Source organism: Tachyglossus aculeatus, chromosome 2 (genome assembly GCF_015852505.1).
Source record: "Tachyglossus aculeatus isolate mTacAcu1 chromosome 2, mTacAcu1.pri, whole genome shotgun sequence".
Lineage (NCBI taxonomy): Eukaryota > Metazoa > Chordata > Mammalia > Monotremata > Tachyglossidae > Tachyglossus > Tachyglossus aculeatus.
The window spans coordinates 95,804,842-95,813,541 of record NC_052067.1 but is presented as its reverse complement, the minus strand read 5'-3'; the positions used below and the strand labels follow the sequence as shown (position 1 = coordinate 95,813,541).

General features: G+C 44.0%; 1 non-coding gene across 1 annotated transcript; it reads left to right on the top strand.

Moving 5' to 3' along the window:
• The first annotated feature begins 957 nt into the window (after window positions 1-957).
• LOC119923522 lies at window positions 958-1,095 on the top strand. The gene has a single exon (XR_005448874.1). It is a non-coding gene; the product is annotated as a small nucleolar RNA SNORA7 (small nucleolar RNA).
• The last annotated feature ends 7,605 nt before the right edge of the window (window positions 1,096-8,700 follow it).

Here is an 8,700-nt window from a genome sequence, read left to right as displayed (position 1 = left end):
TTTTTTTGTGGTATTTGTTAAGCACTTGCTACGTGCCAGGCACCGTTCAAAGTGTTGGGGTAGATACAAGCTCATCAGGTTGGACACAGTCCCTGTGGGACTCACAGCCAAAATCCCCATTTTACAGGTGAGGTAACTGAGGCCCAGAGAAGTGAAGTGACTTGCTCAAGGTCCCGCAGCAGATAAGTGGTGGAGCTGGTATTAGAACGCAGGTCCTTCTGACTCTGAGGCTGATGTTCTTCCCACTAGACCACACTGCTTCCCTGTGGGGTTCCTTCCCTTCCATGCTACTGAGCACCATTTGAATTGCCATTTGAAATGCGAGAAGCAGCATGGCTCAGTGGAAAGAGCCCGGGCTTTGGAGTCAGTGGTCATGGGTTCAAATCCCAGCTCCGCCAGTTGTCAGCTGTGTGACTTTGGGCAAGTCACTTCACTTCTCTGCACCTCAGTTACCTCATCTGTAAAATGGGGATTGACTGTGAGCTCCCTGTGGGACAACCTGATCACCCTGTAACCTTCCCAACGCTTAGAACAGTGCTTTGCACATAGTAAGCGCTTAATAAATGCCATTATTATTATTATTATTATTGCCTCACTTTTCTAAGACGAGGCCCAATACCACTTAGTGGGATGGTTGGCCATCACTGGGTTCTACTCAATGGATAAACTTCTTGATGTACAACCAATATGGCCTTGTAGAAAAAGCACAGGCCTGATAGTCAGAGGATCCGGGTTCTAATCCTGACTCTGCCACTTACCTGCTGTGGCTTCTTGGGCGAGTCACTTCACTTCGCTATGTTACACTTCCCTCATTTGCAAAACGGGGATTCAATATCTGTTCTCCCTCCTTCTTAGACTCTGAGCGCCCTGTGGGTCCTGATTATCGTGCCTCTACTCCAGCACTAAGTGCTTAATAAATACCATTGCTTGACTTTTTTAAATGGTACTTGTTAAGCCACCCTCTCAGGGTTGCACCTGGAGAGTTTCCAGTACTCCACCAGTCTCGACAATGGGAGGGAGAGTCAAGTAGAGGCCTACCCATTCCATTCCTAGCTTGGCCAGTGGTTAGAGAGTGGAAGGCAATTCGCTACAAGTCAAAAGTCACCTGTGCCCCATGAGGGACAGGAACTGTGTCCAGCCTGATTAACTTGGATCTATCCAATCTATCTGATCTATCTAATCTATCAGTTAATCTATCTGATTAACTTGCATCTTCTAGACTGTGAGCCCACTGTTGGGTAGGGACCGTCTCTATGTGTTGCCAACTTGTACTTCCCAAGTGCTTAGTACAGTGCTCTGCACACAGTAAGCGCTCAATAAATATGATTGATTGATTGATCCCAGTACTTAGAACAGCGCTTGGCACATTGTCAGTGTTCAACAGGTACCAAAATTAAATTAATGATTACTGCTATTATTACCCCTGCATTTAGAACAGTGCCTGATGCATAAGTGCTTAACAAGTACCATAATTATTATTGATGATTATCACTAATGATTATTATTATTATTTATCCTGCACTTAATTAATTAATAATGGCATTTGTTAAGTGCTTACTATGTGCAAAACACTGTTCTAAGCGCTGGGGGGGATGCAAGGTGATCAGGTTGTCCCACCTGGGGCTCACAGTCTTAATCCTCATTTTACAGATGAGGTAACTGAGGCTCCAAAAAGTTAAGTGACTTGCCTAAGGTCACACAGCAGACATGGGGCAGAGCCAGGATTCAAACCCATGACCTCTGACTCCAAAGCCAATGCTCTTTCCATTTCCACTGAGCCACGCTGCTTCTAAAGCACTTAGAACAGTGCTTGGCACATAGTAAATGCTTAACAAGTATCATCATTATTATCATCCCTCTGCTGCTCCCCAGGTTGCCACCTCCCCTGGGCTGTAGTGACCCAGATCACCTCGCAGAAAATACATTTCCAGTCCCAGTATGGCAGCACTGGTCAGCTCAAATACGTGGCACGACTTCTCAGCTGCTTTTTTGATGTCTTCCTGTCCAGGGTTTTGGCTCCGGGAACTCGGCCTCCGCATCTCCAAATGCTTCTTGCTCAGAGGCAGTCCTTTCAAAACACTAGCAACGTGAAGGCACAGAGGTTTGAGTGTTTATTAATGACTGGCACCCTCCATAAATTCAGGGCACCTCCACCCTCTCCACCGTCTTGCCAACTGTATTCATGGTCAATTTTAGCCCCAGCATCACACTGGGCTAAGAAACTGGGAAAAGAAAGCCTCTGTTTTTGTGTTTTTTTCTTTTCTTTCCTTTCTTTTTTGATTGATCATGTGAATTTCTAAATGCATTATTTGAAAAGGAAGCTTCCAAGAAACTATGAATAATAGCGCATGATCTTGGCTGGAAGACCCAGTCCGAATCTGAATATCAAGCTTCATTCAGGCAGTTTATGACTTCTGGAAAAACACCTAGATAAAATTACAGGCCAATGTTCTGCAGGGACAGGGGCACTACGCTAACGTACGGTGTATTTACATTAAAATGGATTCAGTGTTGTTACATCTCCTTATACTATCTTATCTATCCCCCTCTGCCATATTTCTGAGGCTTTCTCAAGTCTCCTAAATGCCACAGGAAGAATTTGCAATTTTTCAGATATAAAAGCAGTGGTCTCGAGAAGCGGTTTCTCATTTCTGAGATTGCACAAGATGTTGTGGAAAATATCTGCACATTTGCAATTTTGAATCTGAAAACTTTGAAGCCATTTTTCTGGTGTTACCTTATAGCCACTTCAATATTTTCTTGCTGGAATTTCTAGTGGCTATTTTTCCAAACTCCTCTTAAGGGCAGAGACCATCAACACGGCCATTCTTGAGTCAGTCCCAGGGATTATCCTTCCAGCCCAGGATTCTGCCTCCGACAGGAATACCGGGATCCTTGGAGAAACCAAGAGTGTTTGCCCTTCTGGGCATCCGGCCTTGAGAGTAGGAATGCACTAATTCTTCTAGCATGGTTCGTTGTTGGCTAGGATTACCGGTACCAAGGCCACGAGCAAACTCTCTGGATAAATTCAGCCTCTCAATCCCCTCAACTTTTACTTCCCCGATCTCTCAAATGAAATGAAAGAAAAACAGTTTCCCTAAAGTATCCAGGCAATTGAACACAAATAGTCCACCTGAATTATACGGGTAATTTGCTAGTATAGTCCTGAAAAGATTGAAGATTTTACTATTCTGGGATCCTGGTTGGGATGGTCCTGGAAAAATCTTTGTTTTAATGCTTGGGCCTGTAAAAAAGGTCATGTGACTATTTCTGTTGTCCCATTAGATTGGAAGCCCCTTGAGGGCAGGGATCATTTCTACCTAGTGTCAAGTGCTCAGTATAGTGTTCTGAACACAGAGGGTGCCAGTGTCAAGTGCTCAGTATAGTGTTCTGAACACAGAGGGTGCTCAAAAAATAGCAGTGATTGATAAAACACTTTGAGAGCCTTGAATGAAATGTCATTCGGAGGTAAGTACAAATAATATATTCAGATGCTTTGGTCATAAGACCCATTTGATTTGGAGTCGGCTATATGTATTTTTTTAACGTGGCATCCTACCCAAAGATAGTTCTGTCTACTGAGCAATGGAAGTCTTTTTGTGATCCAACCCACCGACCTCTCGGCGTACAGAGCTCTGACGCTTGGGACGTGCTGGATTTGGGGCTGAATAGTTCATTCTAATCTTGTATCTGCTGTTTACGATGAATTGCAAAATTTCCTCCGTGCATCTCTCCGCCCCCACAGAGTCTCGAGTTGTGGTTCAGACTTGCAAAGGGAGTTTGATTCACTTTATGACTTAGCTTTGTCAGCTCACCTAGGAGTTCCACAGGGCCGCCCTGACCCAAACCGACTCTGAGTAGGAGATCTCGGTGTCCACTATTGGTCATCACCTCCCCTACCTCACATTCTCTCAGACCTAGAACCCAAATGATAAGGATTGGGAAGTTTTCTTCTTCTAGGTGCCCGAATTTGAAGATTCCTGGTAATTCTTCCCTGTGACCTCTCGGAATGCCGCCTCCCCACTGGCGTGTCGACGCCTGATGGCTATCATCCCCCCTCGAGGGATTCCAGGGAGTTTGCAGATGTTATCTTTTGTCAGAACAAGATGGCAGGCTCCTCTGTAGGTAGTTTGACGTTCTCTCCAGTGCCATATTCCTGCTTTCCAAACCTATATTCCCTTTCCCACACACTGAAAGCTTTAGTTTGTGATAATAATTATAATAATAATTAAGGTATTTGTTAAGCACTTACTATGTGCCAAACACTGTTTAAAGGGCTGGGGTACATACAAGGTAATCAGGTTGGACATAGTCCCTGTCCCACATGGGGCTTATAGTCTTAATCCCCATTTCACAGATGAAGGAATTGAGGAATTGAGAAGTTAAGTGATTTACCCAAGTTCACACAGCAGACAAATGGAGGAGCCGGGATTAGAACCCACATCCTCTGACTCACAAGCCTGTGATATAGTCTATTTTTAATCCGGGACTATTTCCACCAGACCATACACCAGAACTGTAGCACCCATACTGAAAAAAGAAGCTCAGACATCCTGCTTCACTGATGAAAGATTATGACCTAAGCCAGCGAGAGAAACAGACGGTCGCCTACTCGACTGAGGCAAGTGACAATTGGTTCCTAGTTTACAAAATCATTTGAAGTGAAGACAATCAGGAAGAGGGCGAGCGGGGTGAATGTGAGGTTGTCGTTCCCCAAAATCTCCACAGAACCAGGACGAGTAGGCAACCATTAAAATTTGAAGCTGGTAGTTTCCTAATCAAGAGAAAGCGGGAAACACTTTCCCACCTAATTAGTGGAATTTGGGCTACTGAAGTACTAGCAGGTTCCACAGGAAATTGGATACGCACAGACGGAGCCATTCCTTCTGAGTTCCTGGGAGGAAACTGAGGACCAGAGAGGGAAGAGTTGGGAGTGTCGGACTGTCCATCCCTAACAAGGAGAAATCGTGTCCAAGCAGACAACCAGCACACAATTCCTTCAAACAGCTTGTTGCTAATGTGGTAGAGTGGATTATTGTAAGATCCTTGAGGGCAGGGACTATGCCTATTTCATCTTTATTACAGATGAATGAAACATCCAACTTCCTCCCTTCAAAGCCCTACTGAGAGCTCACCTCCTCCAGAAGGCCTTCCCAGACTGAGCCTCCTCCTTCCTCTCCCCTGCCCCCCCTCCCCATCCCCCCCGCCTTACCTCCTTCCCCTCCCCACGGCACCTGTATATATGTATATATGTTTGTACGTATTTATTACTCTATTTATTTATTTATTTATTTTATTTGTACATATTTATTCCATTTATTTTATTTTGTTAATATGTGTTTTGTTCTCTGCCACCCCCTTCTAGACCGTGAGCCCACTGCTGGGTAGGGACCGTCTCTATATGTTGCCAACTTGTACTTCCCAAGCACTTAGTACAGTGCTCTGCACACAGTAAGCACTCAATAAATACGATTGAATGAATGAATGAATGAATGAATGAATGAATGAATGAATGAAATCCGATAACTGCAGCCTCACCTCCTCACATGCTCTCGGACTCTTTCCGCCTCAGCTGAGCGGACTCCCTCCTTTGCCCTGTTCTCTCTGCCACCTATGCTGCTTCCCCAGGTATTGGCGCTGGGTGTCTTCTACATCATCGAGGAGACCCCGGCCCACCCTGCTTTCCCCACCCATGGCGGGCAGGAGAGTATCACCTTCAGAATAAGGCCTCATCTAACCTTGGGAAGACTGCTGACTGCAGTAGCTGTGGGTTTTTTAATGGTATTTGTTAGGTGCTTACTAGGTAGCAGGCACTGTACCCGTTGTTGGGTAGGGACTGTCTTTATATGTTGCCAACTTGTACTTCCCAAGCGCTTAGTACAGTGTTCTGCACACAGTAAGCGCTCAACAAATACGATTGAAAGAGTGAATGAAAGTGCTGAGGTAGATACAAATTAATCAGGTTGGACACAGTTCCTGTCCCACGTAAGGCTCATAGTCTTAATTCCCATTTTACAGATGAGGTAACTGAGGCCCAGAGAACTGAAGTGACTTGCCCAAGGTCATACAGCAGACAAGTATCGGAGCTGAGCCCCCTCCTTCCTCTCCCCCTCCTCCCCTTCCCCATCCCCCTCTTACCTCCTTCCCCTCCCCACAGCACCTGTATATATGTATATATGTTTGTACATATTTATTACTCTATTTATTTTATTTGTACATATTTATTCTATTTATTTTGTTAATATGTTTTGTTTTGTTCTCTGTCTCCCCCTTCTAGACTGTGAGCCCACTGCTGGGTAGGGACCATCTCTATACGTTGCCGACTTGTACTTGTACAGTGCTCTGCACACAGTAAGCGCTCAATAAATACGATTGAATGAATGAATGAATGAATGAATGAATGAATGAATGGAGCTAGGATTGGAACCCAGGCCCGAGCTCTTTCCACCAGGCCATACTCTCGCTGTGGCTTTGGGTTTACCATGGACTCTGAATCCTAATAAGCCAGAAATTCTATTCCTCCAGCGAAAGCTCCCTAACTACATTTTGTCTTCATTTTGTGTAGTGTATATTTGTCCTTATCTCTTATGCTGTTTCCTTGTTTCAATGTTTAATTGCTCCTGATACACCTGTCTCCCACACCCCTATTCATATCAGTCAGTCAATCAATTGTATTTATTAAGCACTTACTGGGTCCAGCACACTGTACTAAGCACTTGGGAGAGTACAGTATAACAGAACCGACAGATGCATTCCCTTCCCCCAAGAAGCCTACAGTCTAGAAGGGGAAATAGACATTAAAATAAATTATGGCTACCTATATAAGTGGTGTGGTGCAGAGGGGTTGGTGAATAAAGGATAGAAATCCATAAATAAGGGCTAGCTGGAAGCAGAAGGGAGTATGGAGTAGATTGGGAGCCCATTGAGGAACAGAGTCTGTGTCCAACTGTCACCCACGTACTCTTTTCCAAAACTTACTCGACGCTAAGCTTGTTGTGGGCAGAGAATGTCACTGTTTATCATTGTATTGTACTTTCCCATTTGCTTAGTATTGTACTCTGCACACAGTAAGCACTCAATAAATATGACTGAATGAACAAATTAATGCTCTACATGCAGTAAACACTTAATGAATACTATTATTACTACAAATACTACTATTCTTGCACTCAATAAATATGACTGAATGAACGAATTAATGCTCTGCATGCAGTAAACACTTAATGAATACTATTATTACTACAAATACTATTATTCTTTATTGTAATAATCATAATAGAGAAGTAGTAGTAGAGAAGAGTAGAGAAGCAGCATGGCTCGGTGGAAAGAGCCCGGGCTTTGGAGTCGGAGGTCATGGGTTCAAACCCCGGCTCCTCCACTTGTCAGCTGTGTGACTCTGGGCAAGTCACTTCACTTCTCTGGGCCTCAGTTACCTCATCTGTAAAATGGGATGAAAACGGTGAGCCCCCCCGTGGGACAACCTGATCACCTTGTAACCTCCCCAGTGCTTAGAACAGTGCTTTGCACATAGTAAGCACTTAATAACTGCTATTATTATTATTATTATTATTTTATTATTATGACATTTGTTAAGCACTTAGTGCCAGGCACTGTCCTAGGCGCTGGGGTAGATACAAGCAAATCAAGTTGGACACAGTCCCTGTCCCATGTGGGGCTCACTGTTTAGAGTCAGAGGTCATGGGTTCAAATTCTGATCCACCAATTGTCAGCTGTGTGACTTTGGGCAAGTCACTTCACTTCTCTGTGCCTCAGTTACCTCATCTGTAAAATGGGGTTGAAGACTGTGAGCCCCCTGTGGGACAACCTGATCACCTTGTAAACTCCCCAGTGCTTAGAACAGTGGTTTGTATACAGTAAGCGCTTAATAAATGCCATTATTCCCACTGTTGGGTAGGGACTGTCTCTATATGTTGCCAGTTTGTACTTCCCAAGAGCTTAGTACAGTGCTCTGCACACAGTAAGCACTCAATAAATACTATTGATTTATTCATTTATTATTATTATTATTATTATTATTATTATTATTATTATTATTATTATTATTATTATTACTATCCCCATTTTCCAGATAAGGCCCAGAGAAGTGAAGTGACTTACCCAAGGTCATGCAGCAGGCGAGTGGCAGAACTGGGATTAGAACTCATGACCTTCTTACTCCCAGGACTGTGCTCCATCCACTAACTTAATAAGGGACTCTGCACATAATAAGCGCTCAATAAATAGCATGGATCGATCGTCTGCATCTTGAGCCAGCCGACTCAGGTCTGGCTCAAGAATAGTCTTGCTCATGCTGGATGGATAGAAAAAGACTGCAATATGGGGAAGGTAAGCTGGTTTAAAAAAGAGAAAGAAAACTCTTATGGGGTCTGTTTTCGGAGGGGACTGATTGAGAGTGGGGTTCTGATTTGGGGATGAAAAATGCCTATATTATGGTCCGTATTCATCCTCTTATAAACTGCCTCTGCCTTGGTTCTTGGTTCAATGGGGCTACAGTTCTATGCTTTCCAGCTCAATTCAAATTCAACATTTGGCATCCCTATGCTTCTTCCTGTTCTGCTCGCGATGAAATGAGTTCCTTCTTCAAATCGGCTTTGTAGGAGTTCATATCTGGTGGTACAAGGGAGCTTTATATTCATTTTAACCATGATTCCGAAAGGAGATCACCCCACCCCCTCGGAA